Source organism: Ascaphus truei, chromosome 7, assembly GCF_040206685.1.
Source record: "Ascaphus truei isolate aAscTru1 chromosome 7, aAscTru1.hap1, whole genome shotgun sequence".
Lineage (NCBI taxonomy): Eukaryota > Metazoa > Chordata > Amphibia > Anura > Ascaphidae > Ascaphus > Ascaphus truei.
In genome coordinates this window covers 31842076-31855123 of record NC_134489.1, presented here as the reverse complement: position 1 = coordinate 31855123, position 13048 = coordinate 31842076, and positions in this window count along the sequence as shown.

The window sequence follows — 13048 nt, the reverse complement described above, 5'->3', positions numbered from 1 at the left end:
CGCATTTGCTGATATTAATGCCAGATTGTGGTGCTCTCAATCCCCGGGATATTTGTCTGTGCCAACCATGGCGTCCAGACTTTTAGAAAATTGTCGCCAGTGTCGTTAACTAGACTGGTCAACTTATCCATCTGGCAGATGAACCAAATGCGATTTCGAATCTTTGGGATGTTTGGTATATCAGGGCTTTTCCACAATGCTGCGATCTCGCATCTCGTTGCGAGAGCAAAATGTGCTATTAGCTTGGAATTTGCTTTTGATAGGCCTGGCAGTGGTCTGTTTAGCAAGAACAGCCACGGGTCAGGGGGGATTGTGAGGTCAAAAACCCTCTGGATCCAATTTCTGATTTCGTCCCAGATCGGGAGTAATTTTGGGCAAGACCACAGCATGTGCAACAAATCTGCTGATCCTCCACACTGCTTGGGGCATAGTGGGGAGGATCCTTGTATATATTTAGATAAATTCAGTGGGGTGAGGTACCACCTCATGAGGACCTTATAAGCATTCTCTTTTAGGGTGGTACATATGGAGCTTTTGGCGGAGGCCAAATAGATGGCGCTCCATTCCTCATCTTCTAGGGTTTCCCCTAGGTCTGTTTCCCATTTAGTCCTATACAGTATGTAGGGATTTGTTGTTTGGGGTCAGCAGAATCGAACCTCTCCGTAAATTGTTGATATAAGTCCCTTTGTGTCGGCGTCATTCCGACAGAGCTTTTCGAATTTCGTCAAAGGGGGATATGGGGCAAATTTGTTATAAAATGCTCTGACCTGGAGGTATTTAAAAAATTCAGAGTGAGGTATTTCGTTTTCTAATCTTAATTGATCGAAGGTCTTGATTTTCTGGTTGTCTCCCTCCAGGTCTTTTATTCGTGAATAGCTTTTTTGTTTCCAGATCGGGATACTAGTCCCTGCTATACCGGGTGCGAACGCTGGGTTATACCAAAGGGGGGACATCATTGAGTACTTTGATGTCAGAGTGTTCTTAAATTTTGTCGCCTCCCAAATCGATAAAGAGTTGGTCATTGAGGTGAGCGGCATCTCTCTGTGGTTAAACGCTAATTTTGGTAACCAAATCAGGTCGCTAAGTTCCTTTGGAGAACATGCGGCGTTTTCCAACTCTACCCATCGTTTCAATTTGGGGTTAGAGTGCCATTGAACAATTTGGCTTAATTGGGCCGCTTTATAGTATGTTAATAAACAGGGTACCGCCAAACCGCCGGCAGCAACAGGTCTTTTCATATTGGAGCGATTAACTCTCGGTTTTTTCCTACCCCAGATAAATTTATAGATTTCTGTTTGGAGCGAGAGTATATCTGTTGTTTTGAGTGGCACAGGGAGTGTCTGAAAAAGATAAAGGATACGTGGCAATAGGTTCATTTTGACACTGTGTATCCTACCGATCCATGATATCCTCTTAGAGGACCATCTGTATAGATCTTTTTTAAGAGTCCGAATTAGATGGGGATAATTTGCACTGTATATGAGGTTGGCCCCTCTGGTGATGTGGATTCCTAAATATTTTATATGTTTCTGTTGCCAGCTGAACTGGAAGTTTAACCTCAACAGCTTTTCCGTGTGACTGGGGAGATTAATGTTGAGTGCTTCCGATTTAGATTGGTTAATTTTAAATCCAGATATCTTTGAGAATCTGCTCAGGAGGTCAAATAGGTTGGGTAATGTGGTAAGGGGTTTTGTTATGATTAATAGGATATCGTCTGCATACAGGGCCGCTTTATGTGATTGTGAGTAAGCGTTTAACCCTGCGATATCCGGATTAGCTCGTATTTTAGCAGCTAGTGGTTCGATACACAAGGCGAATAGAAGGGGAGATAACGGGCATCCTTGCCGGGTGCCACTTTTGATTTCAAATGAAGGTGACGGGAAGCCCTGGTGTATCACCCTAGCTGTTGGGTTTGAGTATAACGACATGATCGCCCTACTCATCTGATCCCCGAAGCCAAATGCTGCGAGCGTTTCTTGTAGGTATGGCCAGTCTATCCTATCAAATGCTTTTTCAGCGTCCAGACTTAACAACATGCTTTGGGTGTTATTTTTATTAGCCAATTCTATCAGATCAATAATACGTCGGGTGTTGTCCGCTGCTTGTCTCCCTGCGATAAACCCGACCTGATCTGGGTGTATAAGTCTGGGTAGGATAAGACCTAATCTGTTGGCCAATAATTTAGCATACAACTTAATATCTGTGTTGATTAGGGAGATCGGTCTGTAACTTTTACAGTCCAGCGGGTCTTTGCCAGGTTTATGTATTAATGATATGGACGCTCGCAGCATATCTCCGGGGATGGGAGCTCCTGCTAAAATTGCATTAAACATGTGGAGCAACCTTGGGGCTAAATATTTCATATATTTCTTGTAATAAAGCCCTGAGAAACCGTCAGGTCCAGGTGCCTTTGAAGGTTTAAGTTCTTTAATAGCCTGTTCTACCTCTTCTAATGTGAAGTCAGTACTCAGGGCTTGTCGGTCGCACTCTGTTAATCTACCTATGTTCGAGGTAGCTAAGAAATCTCTTAAGGCTGTGCTCGTATATTGATTATGTGCCACTTTTTTCCCATCATAAAGGGATCTATAGAATTCTCCAAATTCTTCTACTATTTTTTGTGGGTTGGCCGTACAATTATTGGATTTTAAGCGTATAGCTTGGATGTTAAACTTAGATTGCCTGTTTTGTAGCGCTCGGGCTAGCATCGTATCCGGTCTATTAGCCTTTTCATAAAACTTCCTCTTGGACCAACTCAGTGAGTTATCGGCTTTGGAGGTTAATAGCATATTCAATTCTATCTTAATGTCCTTGATTGCCTGTAGTAGTTGTATATCGGGGTTAGCTTTATGTTTGGATGTTAGGGTGTGTAGTTTGGATTGTAAAGCAATGATTTTGGCCTCTCTTTCTCTTTTCCGCCTTGCTGTGATACTAATTATAACGCCACGTAGTGTAGCTTTGTGAACCTCCCATAGTACAGTATGGGATTCCACGGAGCCTGTGTTGATACGGAAGAACTGCTCTATTTCGTTCCCGATTGTTGAGCACGTTTCAGGGATCTTAAGGATGGATTCATTAAGTTTCCAGTTCGCCCCCGGTCGGCTGAGCCGAATATCTTTGCACCTTAGCTCGATTGGTGCATGGTCTGACCATGAAATATCATGAATCGCCGTATGGGAGACCATTGGAACCATTCGACATGAAACCAGGAAGTAATCGATTCTGCTATATGTGTGGTGTGGATGGGAAAAGAACGTATAGTCCTTGTCTATTGGATGCATCTCCCGCCATATATCTGCCAACTGGTTGTTTTTGCAACCTTGGATCAGGGATGCCCTTGTTTTCTTGTTATCTGACTGCCCTCCTCCTGATCTATCGAGGCCCGGATGTATTGTCATGTTGAAATCCCCTGCCAGTATGACGCATCCCTTTGCTATTGCTTGAAGGGTTTGAAAGAATTTGCTAAAGAACGTTGCGTCCTGTATGCATGGGGCGTATATGGTAGCTATTGTAATCCATTGTTCGTATATTGTTCCAATTAATATGAGGAATCTGCGGTCTTTATCTTTTTTAACTTTCTGGGCCACAAATGGGGTATTATTGTTGAAAAGGATGGCAACTCCTCGTTTTTTAATTGGGGCTGAGGATGTATAGAAATGAGAAAAACCCTTGTCCAGGAATTTGGGTGTGTTTGTGTTGCTAAAGTGTGTTTCTTGCAATAACAGTATGTCTGCTTTTTTTCTCTTGTAGTCAGCGAAAGCTATCCGCCTTTTGATTGGGCTATTAAAGCCTTTAACATTGTGCGAGAATATTGTTAGTGCCATATTACATACCCTGAGTATTGGCTCTCTGTGATATATGTATGTACTCACCCATCCTGGTGTGTCTAAGAGTTTTCATTTGTGCTTCTACATCCATATTGCCTCTATTGGGATTCTTACCTCGACCATGATCAGTCTCTCGTCTCCTAGGGGTTGGGAGGGGTCGGGGAGAAGGGTGAGGAGGGGGTGGGTTTACTGAACAGGGAAAGTCACATGAGGAACAAAATAAGAAAAACAAATTAAAACAGAGAAAAAAGAGAATACAATATAAAAAATCAAATAGAGCAAGAGCTCGCCTCGGGAGCCCCCGAGTTCGGCTCTTGTGCCCAGAGGGTAGGTCAGTTAGCTCCCTAATTACTTGGGGTCGGTTCCCCATAGTGGGGACTGACCTCCCTGGGACTTGAGTACAGCTCCGGAGCATTTGGAGCTGTACAATAGTACGCATGTCCGGCGTTAGTGGGAGCCCCCACCAGCACAATGATACATAGAGATATGTTTTAATCCATAAATATAACGTATTTTACATCTTATTCCGCTAGTGATAACTTTTTTTTTTTTTTTTTTTTATTTTTTATTTTTTTTTAATATAAACTAGTTTCCCCCGTATTTTAGTGCTAAATTCCCAGCATAAACATTAACTTTGTAACATATAACATATAAGAATATATAACATATACCATATAAAGTATATAACATATATATATAACATACATACATATATATATATACATAACATATATATACACATATATATACATATAACACATAACATATAAAAATATAAAAAATAAAACATATAAAAATAACTGTGGTTTGCATAATGTTATTTGGAATTGAAATAGAGCTGTATGTGCCACTTTGTCTTTATGAACCCATCTTTCCAAAACTGGAGGTAAGCACCTCCAGCTCATTATGTATTATCTGAGTCCTATATCCCTTATTCTCAAGTGCCCACCTCTCCCAATCTTCCTCTTCAACCTCGCTTCTCTTTCATATCTCTTCTTCTTTACTCACCATTCCCAATTCTCCTCCTTCAATTTCTTATATCTCCCACTACCTTCTCCACCTTCCTCCCCTCTATCCCCTCCTCCTTCTCCTTTATCCCCCCTTCCTCTATCACCCCCTCCTCTCTCTCTCTTTTCTCTCTTAATTCTCTGTTTGCCTTCTGTATATTTTTCTCTTACTTATTCTCCTTCCTGTTTTCTTCCCTTTTCTTTCCCCTTTCTTTCTCTCTTTCCCCCTCTCCTTATCCTCTATCTCCTTCTCTTTTTTCCCTTACTCCTCTTTTCTTCGGCCTCGTCTTCCTCTCTATCTCTTCCCCACTTGTTCTTCTTCTCCCCCTCTCGCTTTAATGTTAAGTTTGCATGTGTTTTTATAAAGAGCATTTTATTTTAAGTCATTGGTGGTTTCGTGTAAAGGGAACTGTATTTGGAGCCCTGCCGCCATATGACAGGCCGCTTCTTCTTTTCGGTCTGTGTGCGACCTTCTACATCGTCATGGAGTTTCTGCCCGGGTAGTGCCAGTTCAGGCCGGCATCGCCTTGGACAGCTATTGTGAGGGCCTGGTCGACGCTCCGTCATCTCCTATAGGGCTGCGTGCTTCTTGATCCGCCGTCAGCCGTGATCTCGCGATGTTGTGACGTCACCGGACCTCGTCATCAATGAAAGGCGCGAACTCCGTCAGTGTTCCCGCGGCCATCGGGGAGGCAGGAGCTGTAGAAGATGGCCGTTCTGTTAAAGTCGCAGGTGGGTCTACTCCGTGGATCTTCAGTGTCGCCATTGAAGGTGAGTCCATAGCCCGGGGGAGAGCTAGAAAGCGGGGCATATCCGTTGGATTTTAGTTCAATGGGTGTTGGGGCTGGGCACCAAAATAGGAATTCTTTAGAATAGGCAGGGTGTTTTATGCAGAATCTCTGCCAGAGCCCGACGCTGCTGGTGATAGTTCAGAGGTTCCAGCCTGATCAGCATTGGGGATAGGTGTAGGACGTGGGACTCTGTGTGAGGGGCTGGGGGGCATCTCTTTTACCCCAACTTTAACCAGGAATCTTGCACCCTCTTCCGGAGATTTCAGAGTGTGGGCTACCCCGTTTCGTAGGACCATGATAGCACAAGGGAATAGCCATCTATATCTGATATTGTGGTCCCGGAGTGTTTTTGTTATGTGAGTAAAGGATCTTCTCCTCATAAGGGTTGCGGGGGCCAGGTCTTGATATACCTGGAAGGTTATATTATCAAATTCCAGGATTTTAGCTTCTCTGGCAATCCTACATATTTCCTCTTTTAATCGGTAGTGATGCAGGCGGATCACAATATCCCTGGGGGGGTCTCCTTTCTGTGGTCTCCCCCTGAGAGCTCTATGGCATCTGTCTATTGCCAGCTCTCTGTCGGCTTTCTCAGGGAATAAGTGCTCTAGCCATTTTGCAGTAAATTCCTCTGGGTCAGTAACCTCTTCTGGGACCCCCCTCACTCGAATGTTGCTGCGCCTATCGCGGTTTTCTGTGTCCTCAGCCTTCTCCTCTAAGGCTCTGACTTTCTCCCGCAGGCTGGATACTTCATTTTGTGTGAGGGTTAAGGCAGCTGATGTGTCTTCAGATGTATTTTCAATGGCGGCAGTGCGTTCCCCTATAGCGTCTAAGTCTTTTCTCATTGCCCATAATTCAGTCTGAAAGAACTGCTTCATCTGGGAGCAAAAAGCTTTGAGGTCTTTCCTTCGGACTATATCCTCGTCCCCTGCCTCATCAGTGAGGGGGTCCGCTGCTGAGTCCATGTTAGTGGGCTGCCTTGGGCTCGTGGGGTTATCTGGGGGGGGGTCTGTCTTTTTTCTGAAAAATGTGGACACCGGCTGACTTTTATTGCGGGATGTTCGGCCCGATGCCATCACTGGGTGTTTATGGATGAATTGCTGTATTTAAAAGTCGCGGGGTTGCGGAGCTGCTGTGGATTAATTATTTATTTGTGCCGGTGGAAGCGGAGCACTGAATTCAAGCGTCCATTCTTCCCGCCACCGCGCATGCGCCTCGAGGATTTTTTTTTAAAGTGACAATGTTATTTTTATTGAGGAGAAAATAATTGTGATTTATACAAAACCTTATACAGTATACTGCTACTGTATGTTTTAATATTCAATACATTTTTATATTGTTATCATCACTACTGTTTTAGTTTATCAATGACGTTGCATTTTGCAGTATATAGTAATTACACTAGACTTGGATGTGTAATTAATTCTGCTAAGAAACAACAAAAATAAATATTAATATATTTTATTCTATATTTATTATTCAATACTTTCAAATTTTGCTAATGTATGCTTGCTCTACTTTTCATACAGTTTCTGTGAGTGGTCTCTTTGAGTGTTAACTCTTCATTACATTTAAAAACAGTTCCAAGGATTCAAGGACACGCACACACTAAACAAAGACGGACTAATTTACTGTAGTTGCAGAAGGCATCGAGTCTTTATTCTTAACTCCCCCGGGCCATGGGAGCTTCCTTTAAAAACAAAGACACATTAATTTTGAGCCTTGGGTTCATGGCTGAGTAATTACTTTGCCTGGTTTGACACGCATGCGTATCACAGTATTACACCCAGACTGGCAAAGTTACAGTATTTGCACCTGCACCCCTCACAAAGCCTAGCGAAAAAGCATTCCAATGCTTATCGACACCTCCCCCCAAGCCATTCATTATGTTTCAGGCTTTGATGTACTGTAGCGTCCTGTGACCGGTTTGACACGCATGCGCATCACAACTGGCAAAGTTTGTTGCATCTTCCCCCCTCACAAAGCCTAACAAAAGCGCCTTCAACTGCTTATTGACACCTCTCCCATGTGATGTACTGTAGAGCCCTGAGACCGGTTTCACACGCATGCACACGTGTGATAAGTCCTTCTTGAGGCTTTAGCAAGAATTACTTCACAGCCAATGTGAATTTGAAGTCTGAAAAAAAAAGGCATACTTTTTTTTTCTCGGCAAGGGCTTAATTAATGAGTGATTTTAAGAAACCATTATGTGATGCATGTTTTTTATATTTTATCAATTTTTCCATTCTTAAAATCACTTAATTTTTATTTCTACTGTATATGAGTGTCACTCTGTGCTCACCACAAACTAGACGAGACCCCGGTACTGTGATGGGAATAACAATAAACACCAGCCACAGGCACGGGGGCCATGTCCGGAGTGTAGGATAGTCATGGTAGCCGGGTCTGGGGCGGAGAGGTCAGGGTAGTCGTAATACTTGACGAGGTCAGGGTTGGAGAGAGGAGGATCATCGAGGTGGAAAGCCATGGTCAGGGTATGAGAAGAGCGGAGAGTCAAGGGCAGACGAGTTCAGTATTCCAGATAAGTGGATGGTCAAAGGCAAGCCGGGTCGGTACACAAGGGGTTAATCTAGGAAGCAAGGCAACAGGATAGGGACAAGGCAGGATCAGCAGAGGCAAACACAGAGTAACACAATCTATGCTCTTCCAAAGTGTCTATGGCACAGCTGAGCATATATAGGCTTGATTAGCCAATCCCCACTTGGAACGTGTGGCGCGATCTGGAGGCAGAGCCCAAATCCATGGCATCAGATGATGTCACAGCTGCTCACATGCACGCTGTGCGTGTCAGGAGAGGAGTACGGACTGAAGGTGCCACACGCGTGCGCGGAGCTATGCGAGAGGAAGCGCGGGGTAGGCGTGCGTCCGTAATCCTCACAATGAGGTGGCATACTCTAATTTTTATTTGGGGGTGGCGGGGTTCAAATGATTCTGATGAACTGATTATTTTTCACACATTCTCAGTCTTTTACAGGCTGCATTGCATTCTGTAGTTCTTTTGTCATTGAGAGAGGGGGGATTAGGACAATCTATTGACTGTTATTATGCACACAGTACAATAAGTTTGCACATTCCCCCCACCTTCCTGTAGTGCTGCATCTCTCTGCTGTGAAATAAAAAAATTTTTCACCAGGATCAAACTGTTTGGCCGGGCACCAGAAGTGCCCCCGCACCCACCGAAGCGGATGTCCCGGACTTTTCACGGCCATCGCCCACCACCACCGACTCCAAAACATCCGCCGTCTCTGACCCTTTGTCCACCAATGTTTGTCCAGAAATCCCCAGCTCACCTGTTCCAGCAACCATACACGCCGATGCTCATCCGGAAACCCCCAGCTCACCTGCTCCAGCACCAATCCACACCGATGCTCGTCCGGAAACCCCCAGCTCACCTGCTCCAGCACCCATCCACGCCGATGCTCCCCCAGAAACCCCCAACTCACCTGCTCCAGCACACAGCAACGCTGTTTGCCCTGAAGCCCCCAGCTCACCTCCTCCAGCACCCAGCCACGCAGATGTTCGTCCGTGTGACACCAGCACACCTTGCACCAGTTCCAGCTCGATCGCCCACATGCTGAATGTTTTCAGTGGTGACGAAATCACTGACAACTCAACAGAGCAATATAGGGACTGAATGGAGGCCAAGATTGATCTTCTTTTGGAAACCATGGTGAATATGGATAGGTGCATGGGTGGCATGGGTGTTCGTCTGGATAAGATTGAGAGGAAAATCGTGAGGCTCTATTCTTTGCTTGGAGTCCCTTCCCCTGTATGTCCAACGTGGGAGTGTGGCCTGGAGGTGCCTTATTCTCCCATGGAGGAGGGAGGGCATGGCTATTAGGGGAGGGGCAGTCTCTGTGTCTTTATGTGTGTGTGTGTGTCTGTCTCTGTGTCTGTCTCTGTGTGTGTCTGTGTGTATGTCTCTCTGTGTCTTCATTTTCCCTCTACAGCCTTCCCTCCCCTTTCTCCCCCCATTGCTCTCTCTCTCCCCCCATTGCGCTCTCCCTCTCCCCCCATTAATCTCTCCCGTCCCCCTCTCTCCCGGCCCCCTCTTCCCCCTCTCTCTCTCCCTTCCCCCTATCTCTCTCCCTTCCCCTCCTTTCTCTTCCTTACCCTCTATCTCTATCCCCCTTCTCTCCTTTCTCCCCCCTCCCAATCTGTGTCCCCCCTCCCACTCCGTGTCCCCCCTTCCACTCTATTCCCCCTCACTGTTCCCCCCCTCACTCCGTTCCCTCCCTCACTCTGTTCCCCCCTCATTCCATTTTCTTCCCCCACTCACTCAGTTCTCCCCCTCACTCCATTTCCCCATCACTCCATTTTCTCCCCCTCCCTCCCTCACTCTGTTTTCTCCCTCACTCACTACATTTTCTCCCCCTCCCTCCCTTACTCCATTTTCTCCCCCTCCCTCACTCCATTATCTTCCCCTCCCTCACTCACTCCATTTTCTCCCCCCTCACTCACTCCATGTTCTACCCCTCACTCACTCAATGTTCTCCCCCTCACTCACCCCATTTTCTCCCCCTTCCCTCAGTCACTGTTTTCTCCCCCTCCCTCACTCACTTCGTTTTCTCCCCCTCCCTCCCTCACTCTGTTTTCTCCCTCCCTCACTCCATTTTCTCCCACTCCCTCCCTCACTCCATTTCCCCCCTCACTCAATTTTCTCTCCCTCACTCACTCAATTTTCTCCCATTCCCTCACTCACTCTGTTTTCTCCCCCCTTACTCACTCCGTTTTCTCCTCCCTCACTCACTCTGTGTTCTCCCCCCTCACTCACTCCATGTTCTCCCCCTCATTCACTCTGTTTTCTCCCCCCCACTCACTCTGTTTTCTCCCCCACACTCTGTTTTCTCCCCCACACTCTGTTTTCTCCCCGCCACTCTGTTTTCTCCCCCCACTCTGTTTTCTCCCTCCCACTCCGTTTTCTCCCCCACTCTGTTTTTCCCACCACTCCGTTTCCCCCCACTCCGTTTTCTCCCCCACTCCATTTTCTCCCCCTCCCTCACTCCATATTCTCCCCCTCACTCACTTCGTTTTCTCCCCCTCCCTCACTCACTTCGTTTTCTCCCCCTCCATCACTCACTCCATTTTCTCCCCCTCCCTCACTCCGTTTCTGCCACCTCACTCACTCTGTGTTCTCCCCCTCACTCACTCCTTTTCTCCCCCCCCACTCACTCCATTTTCTCACACCCATTCTGTTTTCTCCCACCCACTCTGTTTTCTCCCCTCCACTCCGTTTTCTCCCCCCACCTCTGTTTTCTCCCCCCTCCCTCACTCCATATTCTCCCCCTCACTCACTCCGTTTCTCCCCTCACTCACTCTGTTTTCTCCCCCTCACTCACTCCATTTTCTCCCCCCACTCACTCCATTTTCTACCCCCACTCTGTTTTCTCCCTCCCTCCCTCACTCCGTTTCTCCCCTCACTCACTCTGTTTTCTCCCCCTCACTCACTCCATTTTCTCCCCCTCACTCACTCCATTTTCTCCCCCTCACTCACTCTGTTTTCTCTCCCACTCACTCACTCTGTTTTCTCCCCCCCCTCACTCCGTGTTCTCCCCCTCACTCACTCCTTTCCCCCCCACTCACTCCATTTTCTCCCCCTACTCCGTTTTCTCCCCCACTCAATTTTCTCCCCCTCACTCACTCCGTTTCCCCCCCACTCACTCCATTTTCTACCCCCCACTCACTCCATTTCCCCCCTCCACTCACTCCATTTTCTCCCCCCACTCACTCTGTTTTCTCCCCCCTTACTCACTCCGTTTTCTCCTCCCTCACTCACTCCGTGTTCTCCCCCCTCACTCACTCCGTGTTCTCCCCCTCATTCACTCTGTTTTCTCCCCCCCACTCACTCTGTTTTCTCCCCCACACTCTGTTTTCTCCCCCACACTCTGTTTTCTCCCCGCCACTCTGTTTTCTCCCCCCCACTCTGTTTTCTCCCTCCCACTCCATTTTCTCCCCCACTCTGTTTTTCCCACCACTCCATTTCCCCCCACTCCGTTTTCTCCCCCACTCCATTTTCTCCCCCTCCCTCACTCCATAGTCTCCCCCCACTCACTCTGTTTTCTCCCGCCCCACACACTCAATTTTCTCCCCCCCCACTCACTCTGTTTTCTCCCCCCCACTCACACTCCAATTTCTTCCCCCTCACTCACTCCATTTTGTTCCCCCCTCACTCACTCTGTTTTCTCCCCCCACTCCGTTTTCTCCTCCCTCACTTTGTTTTCTTCCTCCCTCATGCCGTTTCCCCCCCTCACTCAATTTCCCCCCTCACTCACTCCGTTTTCTCCCCCTCACTCACTCTGTTTTCTCCCCCCTCACTCCATGCTCTCCCCCTCACTCAGTCCATTTTCTCCCCCCACTCAGTCCATTTTCTCCCCCCACTCACTCTGTTTTCTCCCCCCACTTTGTTTTCTCCCCCCCACTCCTTTTTCTCCCCCCACTCACTCCTTTTTCTCCCCCCCACTCACTCCATTTTCTCCCACCCACTCTGTTTTCTCCCACCCACTCTGTTTTCTCCCCCCACTCTGTTTTCTCCCCCACTTTTTTTCTCCCCCTCCCTCACTCCATATTCTCCCCCTCACTCACTTCATTTCTCCCCTCACTCACTCTGTTTTCTCCCCCTCACTCACTCAATTTTCTCCCCCCACTCACTCCATTTTCTACCCCCCACTGTTTTCTCCCTCCCTCACTCACTCTGTTTCCCCCTCACTCAGTTTCCCCCTCACTCACTCAATTTTCTCCCCCCTCACTCACTCTGTTTTCTCTCCTACTCACTCACTCTGTTTTCTCCCCCTCACTCCGTGTTCTCCCCCTCACTCACTCCATTCCCCCCACTCACTCTGTTTTCTCCCCCTACTCTGTTTTCTCCCCCACTCAATTTTCTCCCCCACTCACTCCATTTCCCCTCCCACTCACTCAATTTCTACCCCCCCACTCACTCCGTTTCCCCCCTCCACTCACTCCATTTTCTCCCCCCACTCACTCTGTTTTCGCCTCCCACTCACTCACTCAATTTTCTTCCCCCTCACTCACTCCGTTTTGTTCCCCCCTCACTCACTCTTGTTTTCTCCCCCCACTCCATTTTCTCCTCCCTCACTTTGTTTTCTTCCTCCCTCATTCCGTTTCCCCCCTCACTCACTCCATTTCCCCCTAACTCACTCCGTTTTCTCCCCCCTCACTCCGTTTTCTCCCCCCTCACTCCGTGTTCTCCCCCTCACTCAGTCCATTTTCTCCCCCGCACTCAGTCCATTTTCTCCCCCCACTCACTCTTTTCTCCCCCCACTCTGTTTTCTCCCCCCTCACTCCTTTTTCTCCCCCCCCACTTCATTCCCCCCACTCCATTCCCCCCCACTCACTTTGTTTTCTCCCCCCCACTCACTCTGTTTTCTCCCCCATTCACTCTGTTTTCTCC